General features: G+C 41.0%; 2 pseudogenes; both read right to left on the bottom strand.

Annotated features, from left to right (window-relative positions):
* Nucleotides 1-252: 252 nt before the first annotated feature.
* LOC114081541 (large ribosomal subunit protein eL19-like) lies at nt 253-9697 on the bottom strand (annotated as a pseudogene).
* A 618-nt stretch (nt 9698-10315) lies between these two features.
* LOC114081542 (calmodulin-regulated spectrin-associated protein 1 pseudogene) lies at nt 10316-13467 on the bottom strand (annotated as a pseudogene).
* Between the last annotated feature and the right edge of the window lie 2591 nt (nt 13468-16058).

The raw sequence follows: 16058 nt of genomic DNA, 5'->3' as shown, positions 1-16058 counted from the left end.
ATGGTGAAAGAAGTTCCGAATGGTGTTGAAGACTAAAAAAATTAAAGTATGTACAACAGAGCAAAAATATTTGAATAGTGATGAACTATTACTGGTTTTAAAACAAGTAACATGGCTTCTTCAAGACTCACAATTCAAAAAGCACACTAACCATATTTCTTTTATTGTAAAAATGATGATTTATAAAACTGTTAATTTCTAAAATTGTGGTACAGTATAGTTTTCCTTTTAACAGATAAAGCTTGTTTTGTTTCAAGGAGTATCTATGTAATCATCAAGGCCACTATGTGCAGACGCAAGAGGGGAGCCTAATTTCTTGGTCTCTTTCTCCTTGGACAGAGTCTTGATGTCCTCCTCTTTGGCCTGGAATGCTCCTCACAGAGCTTTTGTTCCTCCTCGGTCTCAGCCTGGTCATCCAGAAGCTTCTTGTTGGCATTATCTGCCTTCAGTTTGAGAATATGTTCCATGAAAATCCACTTGTTTTTGAACACATTGCTCTTTACCTTCAGGTAGAGGCTGTGATACATGTGGTGGTTAATCTTAGATTCATGGTATCTCTGAGCAGCCTACACAGAATTCACATCCTCTGCACCCAGGTGACCTTCTCCTGCTTGGAGCATTAGCTGTACTCTTCAGCTTACCTATGCCCACATGTCTGTGTCTCTGGGGAGCCAAGGAATTTTTCTGGCATGGAGCCCCAGAATAGACAGTCACTGGTTTTGTGGATGATCAGCTATCTTTGATCAGCTTCCAGATCTGCTGATGAGAGTTGGCATTGGAGATTTCTTTGGTTTCATTGAGATCCAACCAAAGTTTCTTTTGCCACAGCAGGGGAAACTGGAGGCACCTCTACTGAAGCCTGAGCATCCTCCTGGCTGCTCCTGTAGCTGTGAAAGAAAAGAGCCCAATATAGTTTGAAATTTTTCATAGTATATCTAAGATTTAAACATTAAATACTTGATATATATATATATATATATATATATATATATATAATGTACACATATATTCACACAATTGTCTTCATTTGTTAACAGTGCACAAATGGTTACATAGTACAGAGATAATATTTACTTAAGCTTGTTAGCTTATTTCTGAAGAGTTTCATGAATCATGTTAGTTTTAATTTTTCACATTTGAGATAAACATCCTGAATTCAATGCATGACTCTCTCTCTCTCTCTTCACATATATATGTGTGTGTGTGTGTGTGTGTGTGTGTGTGTGTGTGTGTATATTTAAATAAATGTGATTCAAATCACATAGGCCAAATCTGGCCTGCCATTGTTTTTGTTTGTTTGTTTGTTTGTTTTATACTAAAAAATATTTTGAGGATTGTTTTGCTTTGAGTCAGGGTCTCTTCATATTGTCCACCCTAGTCTTGAACTTGTGGATTCAAACAACCTTCCATTCTCAGGCTCCCAAGAAGCTGAGGCTACTGGTGCCACCATGCCTGACTTTTTTTTTTAATGTTGGGGTCTCGCTAAGTTGCCCAGGCTGCCCTTGAACTCGATTCTCCATCTGCAGCCTCCTGAGTAGCTGGGATTACAGATGTGCACCACCTAAAAAATATTATTTTAGGAAGATATATTGGGCAAGTTAATTGTGACCCTTAACAAATCAAGTCTTTGAGATCAGATGTCAAAACCAATGGTTCTCAAAGTTTAGAGAGTATAGGAGACCCCTGAAAGATCTGCTTAAAAAGTGGATTTCTAATCTCCATGCTTCCAAACTAAGATAACTCACCTGTGCATACCCAGCTCTCAGTCTTCAATTCCTGCTATACAAATTGCATTTGATGATTCAACATCAGAAGTAGATATTAGGCAAATATGACTATCTCAACTCAATACCTTCTAACAGAAACAAATAGTATCTCTTAATATTTTAATACTTTATTTTATTTCTGAATTTCAACACTTATGATAATAAGCCTTTCACAACTTCATTTTCACAGTTGCCCATTATTTAGAAAAGTCCCTCTTTTTGGCAGATGAGCCAGCCATGAGGATACAGTACCTCCCAGTCTAGTTCCCTCACTCCACAAGTGAGACTTCAACAGCAGGGAATGTTCATGGTTTACCTGATGTGTTTCTGCTCTTCACTACTTCAGCCTCATTAGGACTCTGAGCTCATGATTTCCTAGCAGCCTGGGGTTCTCTCTAAAAGAAAGATGTTAATTTTTCATTTAATGGCAAAGTTGTTTTCTGTCATAAGTTTGTATGCATGTTGGGATGAAGCTATGTCTGGGGACAGTCAGTTGGAACCCAAGTCTGCACATTCTATTGTGCACTAATAGATTAGACTTGGTTTTAAATTTCTCTGCCTCAAACAAACTTTAGGAATTTAAAAAAATCCTAAAGTTGGTTTAACACTAGTCATATATTAAACACAACTTGTACAGAATTAGCAAGTATCAGCAAATTTCAAATACAATTTGATGGTAACTTCTCTCATCATCTAGTATTAGATGAATCTTTGAGGAAGACATTTACTTACAACTAAAAGCAAAGGACATACAAATTTCTTGTGACACCATAGAAAAAATATTATTAAGGGAAATATGAAAGAATAGTTTAAAGTTAAAAAATTTCAAAGCCAATTTCTTATGCACATTGCATAGTGAATTAACTAGAATAAATTTACAGGGAGAACTTCAGCTATGAACACTGACCACTGAACAAGGTATTCGTGGACAATTATCAGAACAAATACATCTTTGAAGCAATGCAGTGAGACCCCTGAATAGAGGTGACAAACTAGTCCTGTATGGTGATATCTAGTTATCCAGAATAGATTTGAAGTTCCACTTTAAACTGACCTAAAGGAATTTTAGTCTTTTTTTTTTTTTTTTTTTTTTTTGAGACAGGGTCTTCCTATGTTGCCCATTTTGGCTTTGAAATCGCATTCCTTTAGCTCAGTCTCCCAAGTCTCTGGGATAAAGGTGAATGCCACAACACCCAACAAAAATTTTTATAATGATACCAATTTAAATGTTAATCTAAAGAGGGACAGCTTTTTAAAAATGGAAAACAGTCCTTCATAGAGTAAGTTATTAAATTTTCATAGTTGCTTAAAAACAACCCACCAATTAAGAAAACATTAAAGTGCAACAAATTCTAATACTTTCCCATTATTTCCATAAACTTCTAACATTTTTCTAGATTAATCTATGTATAAATAGAAGAAATCATGTTAATATAAGTAACAAGAAATAAATTGTCCTGTCATAAAATTACACAAGAATGGCTATATATTGATAGCTAGAATCTAAATAAAAACAGATTAATCTGTTGACTGTTTATTCAAATAATCACTAACTTAACACAGGCATGTTCCTAAGAAAAGATTCTAAAGATTAAAAGCATCTGGCAAACACAATTCCCTACTGTTTACCAAAATCATCACCTATAGCATACTTTTCATCAGTTATGCCTTCTCAGTGACATATTATTAACAACTACAGTATCCTGATTGTGCAAAGGTTGCACAATCATTTGTTCTTTAAATATAGACTTGTATGAATGACCATACCAGGATAATTGTCTTAATTTCAGTGAAATTGACCTCTCCATGAAAAGATAGGGATATTAAAATAAGATGAGAAGACCCTCATGATACTTAATTTAAGTCCACTTAAACAAATCTTAACCTAATTATAAGGAAAAATGCTTAACCTATTGAAAACATTCAGTTGGGATGACATTTGAGCAGAATACAACCTCTGATGATTAAAACTTAGATCATACTAGCTGAAGTAGCAAAATCATTAATTGACCCAAACATTTGATTGGAAAAATAAGTTTCTCTAGAGTCAATAGTGCAATACTATTCTAGAGTCCATATTGGCAATAGGATTTACGACCTGGATGTTGGATGGTGTAACCATCATTAATGATTTATTTGTTCAATGAGTAAAGTCCTACATAATCTGAGGTTAGATCAGAACAAACCATGTTGGTTTATATAAATTCAATATTTCTCCAAGTACAACAGAACAAGAGACATAAGGCCTGCTTGTAAGAGCACCCTGGATTTAATGACTGGTATAATCTACAATCTAATACATAACTATATACCCTGACTCCAAAAAAGGCTTGTTAAAATGGCTGAGCCAAGTAACGGCCTAACATTTAATAATCTAATGTTCAACTTCTCTTCCTAGCAACAGGTTCACAGTTAATCTACTTATTATCCCTATTTTTCTTATCATAGTGTTATTAGCACTACTTGAATAAAATGCTTTGGATTATATGCAACTTCCTAAAGGTTCAAACTATGTTAAAAGGCATAATATTATCATTGTTTATTCTAGGAACTCTCGTATTTTTTTTATATATTTATTCATTTTTGGTACTGGAAATGAGACCAAGGGGTGCTCTACCACAGAGTTACATTCCCAAAACCTTATAATTTTTTTTTTTCATTTTTAGACAGTCTTACTAAATTGCTTAGGACTTGCTAAATTGCTGAGTCTGGCCTTAAATTTCCACTTCTCCAGCCTCAGCTTCCTGAGTTGCTAGGATTATAGGCATGAGCCACTGTACCCAGTGGACCCTCATAATTTTAATCATCCCTTATCTTTAGCCACCTTTATACCAATCATTTCATCAACACTTGCATTCTGTGAAGCTGCTGTGGGCCTAGCATTACTGAACAGTGTGTAAAACATACAGCTTAGACCACATGTAAACTTAAGCTTCCTCCAATGCTGAAAATTATCATACCCATAATTACATTTGCATCAGTAAGATGATACTCTAAAAATTCTATAAACTGAATCAATATATAGGCTACCAATTAGTTTCATCAACTTATTTCTCTTAAACCAATTTGGCAAAATAGCCTAAATTTTTCATTTTTTTTTCTCCAACACACTATGAGCACTGCTTTTAAAATTAACAAACCAACTCTTTCTCCAAGCAATTACAGTAAGTACCATCTTTCCAAAACATCAGATATAGAACAAACTACATATCTACATATTAATTTTCTACAAATATGCTTAGTCATGGCATTTACTGTCAGAAAACTAGTTCTAGTCTATATTCTTTTTGAGGTGACTCTAATACCAACTCTAATTATTATCACCTAGTGAGGAAAACAAGTGGAATAATTTAGTACAAGACTTTTTTTCTTGTTCTATATGATGATTGTCTCTTTACCTGTATGAATAGCATTATTCTATGTTCAACATTCTACAGGTTCATTCACTTTTTTTTAATAACCTACCACCAAATTACCAAGCTCCTTATGTAAAGGCCTTCTATGATTGGCAAACATAATAGCATTCACAGTAAAAATATCCCTTTACAGCCCCTGCTTCTAGTTACCAAAAGCACACATAGAAGCCACAGTTCCTGGATCTACAGAACTTGCAGCTGTGTTATCAAGACTAGGAGGCTATAGTAGAATAAGCACTACTATAATTTCAAATCCACTAATACAATGTACACCCTATCCATTTCTAATATAATTCCTATGGAGAATGACCAAATGCTACAAATAACAAACTCTATTTTCTTGAAACAGCCTTAAAAATTGCTCATCACAAATTTATCCACATCATATAGCACTAGTAAATATGGCCACTCTTATCCAAAACCACTAAGTTTTATTGTAGTCACAGTCCTAATCATCCCACAACCTCACATCATCAATGTTATTAACTCACAAACTCAGACTATGAATCCATAGTAGAACTACTATTGGTTTGTGGAATACAGATATCAACTCCTTTAACAGTAACATGATGAGTACTGGTAAGTCTAACTAACCTATCTGCATCACCATGTATCAGCTCAGCTGGAGAATTATTGGTAGTTATAGCATCATTTTCATGACTTCGTTTTACCATTATCCTAAGAGGACTCAATATACTAATTATGGCCTTATATTCTTTCCACACATTAATCGTAACACAAGGAGAATTCACATACCACCTTAATAACATGAAAACGTCCTTCACACTAGAAAACAATATTTACACATCACCTACTTATATAACTTCTATCACTTAACCCAAAAATATTTTAGGATCCACTTAAACAAAACATTGGATAGTGAATCTTACACTAGAAGCTTAAAACTCCGTATTTACCAGAAAATGTACAAGAATTGCTAACTCATGTCTACTTTGAACTCATGTTGTAAATTTCTAGCTCATTTATAACAAAATGACTATCAACTTTTAAAAAATAGAAATAAATAATCTGTTGATTTTAGGAGACAAATAAAGTAAAAAAAAAAAAAAGCTAAATAAAAGTAACACATTTAAGGGCTGGGGCTGGGGCTCACCTGTAGAGTATTTACCTTGCATATGTGTGGCACTGAGGCACTGGGTTCAATCCTCAGCACCATATTAAAAAAAATAATAAAGGTATTGTGTCCATGAACAACTAAATATATATACTTAAATATATATTTAATAATATATAAATAAATATAAATTTAAATATATTAAATAATTATTAATTAATTAATTCTTCCACTTGATATATCTTTTAAGTTTTTTTTTAATTTTAGATATTTTTTGTTCTACCTGTTTTCTTGCAACTTAATTTGTTGAAGAAATTGTGCTGTTTGTCCAATGAAATGGCCTACAGTCCACATTTTGTTGGATGTATCGTGTGGCATAATTTAATATTTTTCTCTGTCCTAAAGCTTACAAAGCAGTAGTTGGATCTAGAACCTTTGCAACTATTAACAATTTGGGGCTGATAATTCCTTGTTGAGGATGGGGGTTTCCTGTGTATGTAGGCTGTTTAGTAGCATTCTTGGCCTCTACTCACTAGATGTCAGTAAAGCCCACTTAGCTATCACAATCCTCCATCCCTACCACGCCCCCCCCCCCCCAAAACAAAAATACCCAGGTCTCCAGATTTTGTCAAATGTTTTCATAGCAGACCTATATTCTGCTATGAAAAGTAGATTACTTGTACTACAAATTAACAATATGATTGATGTCAGCACTGCAGATTAAAAGATCATTCAGTCTGGAACCACAGATACTTTGAAGAGAACATGTGAACATGATTTTAGGAATATTTAATTTAAGCCTGCACAGAATGGCTGACTCAAAAGCAACATACATAAAATGTGAATTTCCTTTTGAGAAGGAAAAATACTAGAGACAATGATAAAATAAAATAGTAAAAACATAAGTAATTTCTTTTCCATGATGGAAAAATCTTTTCCATTATTGGAAACTTCTTTTTCCAGAAGTGTTTTTCTAAGACTTGTTGAACAACTTAAGATGTTGGACTTACACAAAAGATGTAATGATAATTTTTCTTTTGGAGAGTCACTTTATACTTTTATTATAAACCAAGCATTTTGGCCTTGCAGAAAAGTATTATTTTAGTAATGCAGTTTTCATGCTCAAAATTGATTTGTGTGCTATAAAATTACTTTAAACACAACACAAGTCAGGGGAGATTAATAAAATAATACTTTTAATTTGAAAGAGAGCTGGAAGCTGTGCTGCTCACCTGTAATCCCAAATGAGTGGGGAGGAGCCTAAGTTCAAGGCCAGACTCAGCAACTCATGAGGCCCTGACCAACTTAGTGAGACCCTGTATCAAAATAGAAAACCAAAAGGCCTGAGGATGGCTCAGTGGCACACCATCTCTGGGTCCAATTCCTAGTACCAAAAAAAATAAAAAATAAAATAAAAAAAAGAAATAATTTAAAAGTGAACTACCATTTTTGTTTGTCTTTGTAAGTGTCATCATTATCTGGATGCAGGATGATAGATAATATATTTATAGGTTTTAGGAGGAGGATTCAGATTGAAAGACAACCCTACTTATAATTTAACCAGTGAATATTAATTCTTCAAAAAACTTCTCTGTGTCAGATTTGACATGTAATACTTGGCTGTTTGAGGATGCTTTAAAGGCAGATCTGTTGTGGAAGGTGTTGAGAATAACCTGGAGCAGATAGGGTGGCAAACTTTGCTTCCTTGAACCCTTGAGGGTTGCCCTCTACCTGGTAATTGACTTTCAGAATCCTTTCCCCTTCTGTTGGCATCCTTCAGTTTTGAGTCATCAGTGGTTTCATGAGTTGTACCCACTCCATCATTCCTCTAATGGTTTTTAAAGGAATGTTTGTTTGGGGTGTCTTCAGTACTATTAGTGCTATTGATTTGGGAACAGGTAAGTTTAAGCCTTATGGGTAAATTTTTAAAAATCAAGTCTGAAAAATAATTGTGGATCCAGATTCTATTTATTATTTCCAGGTAATTTAAGGATGAATTGGCCTGATTTCCACCAGAACATTTGCATATGAGAAGTGTTTTTCCTTCTTTTTCTCTTTCTTTATCACCTGTTGTCTATCTTCCTTATCTCTATCTCCATCTTATTTTCTCTTTCCCTGACTCCACTTTTCCCTGTATCTTTCCCTGTCTCATTTGGTCTACTTTATTCTCTTCTCTTTCTTCTCCTTTCATAATTTCCTCTCCTTTCCATACTTCTGTCTCTATTTGCTTTTCTCTCCCAAATACCATTGCTCCCCATTCCACCCACCAATTCTCTTCATCAGGAATTTGTTCATCATATTGTTAATGACATAGCCAGTTTCATTTTAATCAGGAACACCATCATTGTTATTAAATGGAATGGTGGATCAATGAATAAATAATTAATGCATTTTAAAATAGACATCAGAGCATGTTTGGGGTTAAGAAATTTCTCCACATTTCCTTCCAAAAACCTTACTTATGATTTAATTGAGGCTGCTCCACTCCAGCCTCTGATAATTCCTTTCTTCTTATTAGTTTGCTTCAATTCAGGCATCATGAGTTGCCATATAGAGAGTGTTTGGTGCCTTTATTTTCCTGTAGTTAAAAGGATGTTTGGTTTGGAGGTTTCCTGAGTTTTTGTGGTTCAACCTTGGGATTATTGTGTTTGGGGTATGAAGGGATAAGTTGTGAGTCTGAAAAATTCAGCATAGAACTCACATGGTAACCAAAGAGCCTCAATTCTATCTTTTCTTTGTAGTACCCAAGGGACCAAATTTGTTTTATTTCCTCAACACTGTTTTTCCTGTAATGGTTCTATTATTTAAGAAGTGTCCTGTTCTCTGTCAGTGAGTGGTTTTTTCTATCTCACCACCCCAGCTTATGGGTTTATCATGCTGGCCTCCTTTTTCTAAGTGGGGCATCTCTTCCTTCTTTTGTTTCTTTTTGCCTTCACCTGTTACTGCCTTCCATCATTTCATCTCTCTCCCTATGTACACCCCCATTTTCTGTCCACTTCTCACACTCCCCTGGGTCTTTTCAGTTTCTCCCTATAAGGTCATTTTTCTGTGCCCCACCTTTTGATCCCAGACACACCACATTTGTTTCTGTTTATTTATTTTTTTCCTGACAGTTCCTATCCTGAGATAAATGGTTTGTTCCAGTGAGTAGTGCAGGCCAGGAGCTCTTGGGAAGGGGGATTAGTTTATATAACCATTCCATAGTCATTTTCTCTCATTTTGAGTTGAATTTTCAGAGTGCAGATGGAGAAAGTAATATAGACCTGTGTGGAAAATGCTGCCCTCTACTGTGGGCAGAGTAGTGGGCTGGTTTCAATTTAAATTTTTGTTTGTTTGTTTTTACAAAAATCTGATTTTATTAAGTGAACAGACCACCAGCCCCTACCCAGCTTCACCAGCACAGCCGCTGCTTGCCCAACTGCCACCTCATAGCAGGCCATCACCAGTCAATAGTACCCCTGCCATCTTCATGGCCACCTGTCCAAGTCACCATCTCCAAGCCTGTAAAGGGATGCCACAGAGACTGACTGCTGCTTTCAGTGCCTTTAGTGAACTGGAAATCTCAGTAAACTTCTCTGAGCAGCAAGGAACAGGACTTGTTCAGACATCTCAGAACTGGATGTAGAGGTTGGCAGTAGACACAATCAATAAATAGACAACTTCTCAAATAAAAAGACTCCACATGAGCTCCTCTCAGGAAGACATTCACACACCTGACTGCAGAGCACACCTGCCACTGGCCAAAGGGAGGGCGACAGGCAGTGTGTGGAGGGGCAAGCGAGGGAGACATGCGCTGGAGACCTTGCTCCACGACGTCCCCATCTGAGGGCCGCGGTGGTCAGCAGGGACCACAGCAGCTTCCACTGGAAACAGGGCATATACACCCCTCTCTGGCCCTCCTGGCATGCCCTGTACATGCAAGGAGGTGAGAGAGGGCTTTCTATTGTGGTCTAAATGCCTCTGAAAAAGGTCAGTGTCTCTGCATGCTTCCTACCCCAGTACATGAAACAGTATCTATGGATCCTGATGGCGTCCTCAGACCCAGGGCTGCACCGGGGTCACTTATGAGTCTGGTTCTTCTTTGGCACTGCGGGCCACTTGGGCTGCCACTGTAGTTATGGATGCAGAGGGTGTCCATGCTTACAGACGTGGTCTTGGCTGGATCAGGTTGAACTGTTTCCGGCCCGAGCTGTATTTGTACAGCTTGTCGATCATCTTCTTGGTGATTCTCCTGGGCCCCGCAGGTCAGTGAGCTTGCAGATCTCCTGGGTAATGGGGTAGTAGCAGTACAGCGCCCTGAACTGGCAATCAGCATCACAGAACAGGATGAAGTAGTGGCTGGCGTCACACTTCTCCAGCTCCTCCAATATGGAGTTCTTGTGAGGCTCCTTCACCTTCCCGGCCAGACAGCAGTGGGAGATGGCATTGTGGATGATGGGCTTGTTGAACTTTCTACTTGGCTCCTTGAAGAGCTTGGGACCTGTGTACTCCGCCACCGAGGCCAGGGAGGAAGCTGCGACTCCATTTCCCAGTCCTGGTCTGTGCTCCTGCTTGGGTTGAGGCTCCCTATGGGCAAGGCTTCCAAGGATTCCACTCGCTGAGAAGGTGTGCTCCCGGAAAGAATGCTCTCGGGCTCCATGGTCGCTGCATAGGCCAAGGACAGGCTGGAGCCAAATGAGTCTGGCTCAGGTTATCCTGGTGGAGGAGCAATTGGTCCCAGAGTCACTGCAAGACTCTTCCCGGTGCACGGACTTTGGGCGTGGCTTTTTCGGCTTCCACCTGGGTTTGCAGACCCCTTGCTCCTCTAGGATCTGCTGCTGCTTCCTCCGCAAGTACTCCTGCTTAAATAGCTCTCGCCCTGCCTTCTCCTCCTCATTCTGGATGCGGTCCTCCTCAGCCTTACACAGGGCTTCATCCAGCTTGAGCTCCACTTCCGCCTCCAGTTGCTGCTTCTGTACTCAAGCCTCTTCAGCCTTGCGCTGCTGTTTTAATAGGAAGGCCACCCAATTCTTGGCAAGTTCATCTTCTGCTTTCTGTTCATCCTTAAAGAAGAAGCCAAGCCCAGGCTTCTGGTCACCGTCACCGAGGAGGTCCACAGGGCCCGTGTGGACAGCCCCCAGCCCCCTCTTCGTCCTCATCAGGGTGTGTAGGTTGGACAGGACCACTTCAATGAGGCTGGCCTTGCTCCTCAGTGGCTCTTCCCCAGGAATGTGGTCGCTCCCTGAGGGGACAGAGGAATTCAGCCCTGCCTATTTCCCGCTCGTGTCCATGGCTTCTGTGAAGTTCATCTTTTGTGACAGAACATTTGCCTCTTTGCAGGAGGACAGAGCAAATATCCACTGGTTGCTATCATCATGAAGCCTGTAACTGTCCAATAGACACTTCTCAGGAGGGTAGCTGCCAGGGGCTACAGCACTGTCCACGCCTGGGCCGGGAGGTGTTCGTGGGTGATCACCAGAGGGGAAAGTTGCAAATGCCGGCGGGTCTCCAGGCTGGGTGTTGGGGTCTTGCTTCGAGAAGAGCCCTACTGCCTATCCTTTGGAACCTTCTGCTTAGCTGGTCTTCCTGAATGAGAGCTCAGGCCCTGCCCCAGATGGGGTGGGGGTGGGAGAGTGGTGGTGATGGTGGTGGTTTGCAGTGATCAGCCACCCCAGTGGGAGAAAGTGGCTCAACAAAGTGGATTGAGGTCTTTATTTTTCGGTCCTGAGAGTTATTTTTAGAGCCTGACATTGGTACCTTGGGGGACTTCATGAGGAGCTGCTCCTGCTGTGGGAGATCTTCAGTATGACCTGCTGCAGTGTGCTGATGGTATCGTTCAGCTTCTTGATGGAAAGGTTGCATTCACTCAGGTCTCCAACCTCGCCAATGCCGTCCTCCAGGAGAGCAGCAGAAAGCACTCTGCCCTTCTCCCCGTTGTGCACAGCGGTCAGGTCTTTGGGGTTATGAAGCTGGACAAAAGCCAGGCTTTTTCTGTCCATGTCCTGAGACTCACTGAGATCTCCTCTGCTCTTTCTTGTCGAGAAAGGCTTCTAACTTAGAAATGCCACTGTCAATGTCCATGCCATTCTGCTGAGCATACGCCTTTGCAAAATGCTTGGGCCTCAGTGGGTGTGGGGCGCCATCAGCCTTCCCCCTCTTCACATGCAGGAAGGCGGCCTTGCCCAGCTTCAAGAGCTGCTATGCAGACAGTGCCATCCTCTTTTTCTGGGTCTCTATGGCCCTGCACTTCTCCTCCAGCAGCATGTGCAGCTGCACCAGCTCAGATGCCAGAAGGCTGGCAGGATCCCAGCTGTGCCTGCCTGGGCTCTGCTTTCTCTTCTGCTTCCACAGCATCAGAGGGGCTGGGCAGCTTTCCAATGCATCTGGTGTGGTCTTCTGGAAGCTGCTGGTACTGGACTTGGTTTCACAGCTGTTGAGCCTCTGGAGCTTCCTCTCAGCAAAGCTGGTCATCCTCACACTTCTGCTGGCCATGGACACGCTGCTGAGCTGAGAGGCAGTGCTCAGACGCGGGCTCAAGCGGCCACTAGCATCATCTTTGTCCTCATGCTCCTTCACCTTCATGTCCTCCTGCAACTTGGCTGACTCCTCTTCACCAGTGTACCTGGCAATTATGATGCCAGGGTCCTCGCCAATGAAATCCTGTTACACTTCTTCTATGTCTCCCATGTCAGAGTCAGAATCTGGCCTCAGGATAGCCCAGGGCTCCTCATCAGGGGTGCCAGAGCTTCTTGGGCCAACACATAACCTCCCCTCTGTGTCTCCATCAGCCCTGACTAGGTGAAGGAAAAAGCCATCGGCAGACTGTCACTGAGACAAGGGATCCAATCTGCCAATGGCCAGAGGCCACCCCATGCACTTCTGTAGCTTCTGCAGACTGCAGTTCCCACTCTGCAAGGTCAGTGCTGGCAGCAAGCTCTGAGGACAGAATTGGGTGAAAGTGCTATTCAAGTCACATGGCCGGTTGTCTTCTTCTGGGCAGCAGGTTGAGTGCCCTCCCTGGGCCTCCTGGGCACACTGCTCCAAGGTCTCCTTTCCCCTCGCTCATCCTCCTTGGTAATGGTCTGCTTCTTTTTGCTGGCCTCAGCACTGCTGGCAGCAGGGGCTCCAAGAAAAAGCTGTCAGGCTTATTCTCTAGGGCATCCACCTGCCTCTGGGTGACTGGATCAGAGTGCTTCACAGCTGACAGGCTGCGATCCACAACCGCCCTCATCTGTCGCTGGCCCTGGTTCCACCCCTACAAGTGTTGGGCAGTGGCTGGTCTCTGGGGGACTTGGCAGTGCATGGCAGGGAGGGGCTTCTGTGGCCAGGGTGGTCTTGGAGGTGGCTTGATAGGGCATCGAAGGGCAATGCGTGGGGGATGGAAGCAGCGAGCTCTGGCCCTCTCTTGCCATGTATTTGGTGGAATTCTGAGTCCTGGACACTGGAGGAAGCGCGGGGATGAGTGTGGGATGGAGGTGGTCGCCCTGGCGCTGCATGGGGCTGGGGACTGCAGAGATGGCTGCTGAACAATTGCCATCCAGGGTCAGGGCGGCCACAGGGTCATGCGGTGGTCCCGGAGGGGAGGCGGCTGCGGGCGGGGCGGGGTCTTCCAGGAGGATGGAACCTTGGGATGGGCGCCCACAATGGTAGACTTTAGGAGCGGGCGCTATGGGAACCAGAACGCTGTGGTCCTTGGTGATCAATAAGCAGTTGGAGCAGGACAACAACGCTGCCGCAGCTGCGGACCAGAGCAATACTCATGATACTCAGGATACTCATGGGTTAACTTGATTTTTGCTTCTTGCTTTTCGGATCTTCACAATTGTCTTTCCCACTGAGATCTTTTTGAAAGAGTGGTGACATTTCCTGAAATTTCATTCTTTTTAGTACCTAGGTAAAGAAACTAACAAATGCTGTTCCCTTTTTATTTTTTCTTTACACACTACACTTCATCTAGGCCTTGGTTGATGACTACTTTGGGTGGGGAGGGGGGGCCTAAAAGTGCAGGGACACCCTCCTTGCCTTTCTTTCTGAGGGCCCCCTCTGTTGCATCTCTATCCGCCCACTTCTCCAGACTTCTACAGACTCCCTGTAGAACCTTTACATTTAATGATTGGCAAAATATAATAACCAATTTTCAATGAAGTGAATTAAAAGGCATTTTGCAAGAAGTGATATTTTTGTGTGAGCTTGAAAGTAAAGGCTAACTATAACAAGCAAAGAAGGGGGCGGGGGCTTCCTGCACACAATTGTTGGTTATCTCTAATGTCTACCAGGATCTCACTGCTTTGACAGTGCAGCCATGTGTTCAGAACCACTGAGGAATCTGAACGAGAGCTGTGTAGGTGGCCAGAATGTGCAGGTGTCTCAAATCATGCCAGAACAACTTGATTTGAGACATCAAGTCACAGAAAACAGCTCTGCTTTGAAGCTTTGTTGGCTATTTAGTTTGCTGTTTCTTTTTAATTTCGATTCACTTCCATCATAGTGATGAGCCACACACATAAAGACAATTCATGTGTGTAAAGAAACTAGGGGATTGATAAAGGTTGGGAACACATTCTGGTCATTTCTGTGGAAAGTGGTATGTGTTTTATTAATTGTCTTTATTATTACATGATAAGGAAATGAGCCACCTTGTTCATAGAGCAGATATTTGGCAATAATGCCTTCCTTGATAAGAGTTTTATTTTTCCTTGAAGAAAGTTTCAGGGTGTGTTGCTGAGAAAGTTTCAAATGTCACAGTCTTCCTTTTTATTTTATTTTATTTTTTGTGGTGCTACATATTGAACCAGGGCTTCAGGCATGCTAGGCAAACACTCTACCACGGAACTACACTCTAGCCCCATAGTCTTCTTTTGAAAGGAAGAGGTAGGAGCTAATTAACATGTTTATAGAAGTATTAGGGAAGGGTAAGTTCAGTTTCAACTTCAGGGTGTATGCAGACAGAACCTACCAAAATTTTACTTATAATATATTTCTCTAATATTCATTGAGTACCACCATGATGTCACATTTGTGCTTAGCATGTTAGAATGAATGGCTGGCTTCCACAGAACATACAGGGGACTCCAGGATTGTTTGCGCCCTGAGTCACATATGTACTTTACTGGAGAGAAATGGGAAGGAGAGTGATGGAGCTTATGGGGATGACCTTGAGATAGCCCAGAGTAGATCTGAAGGTAGACTAAAAAAACAAAAACAAGTTTTTATTATGGGAAATTTCAAACAGGCATGAAAGTAGGCCAAACAGTATTTTAACTCTGTGTATACAACCTCAGTTACAAAAGTTATCATCTCCTGAACAGTCTTTTACCTCTACTACTATTATGAATAATAATCCTTAAAAACAATTACACACAATACACCAACATGGCTGTGTTCCTAAAATATCCTTTATTTATAAAAATAAGCAGCTGCCTTTTATAACCTTGAATTCAAGGATGGATAATGTTAGGTTGTATGTTTAGGTGTGTGGTTCCTGTTCATTTTAGAGTTGACTGAAATAGGGGTTGAGGTTCATCCCTCACAAGATGGATATCTGTTATCTCAGCACCATTTATTGAAAGACCACAGAATTACTTTGGCATCTCTGTCAGAAAGGGCACCTACTATGTGCCAGCCACTGACACTCTCATGGTGAACAAGACACTGGAAGGTAAATAACCCATCATCTGTTCCTATTATATCCTGAAGCTCCATCTCCTAACCTGTGTTAGAGCAAAGGGCTAAACCAGGGTTTATGGTCTGGGAAGCATAACTCTGCTGGGAAGCCAGCTGGGGGGGACAGGAGCTAGTGAGTCCGTGTGAGGTTTCTTCCCT

The sequence above is a fragment of the Marmota flaviventris genome, chromosome 10 (assembly GCF_047511675.1).
Source record: "Marmota flaviventris isolate mMarFla1 chromosome 10, mMarFla1.hap1, whole genome shotgun sequence".
Taxonomy (NCBI): domain Eukaryota; kingdom Metazoa; phylum Chordata; class Mammalia; order Rodentia; family Sciuridae; genus Marmota; species Marmota flaviventris.
Note: the sequence above shows the minus strand (reverse complement) of the source record. Positions and strands in the feature narration are given on the sequence as shown.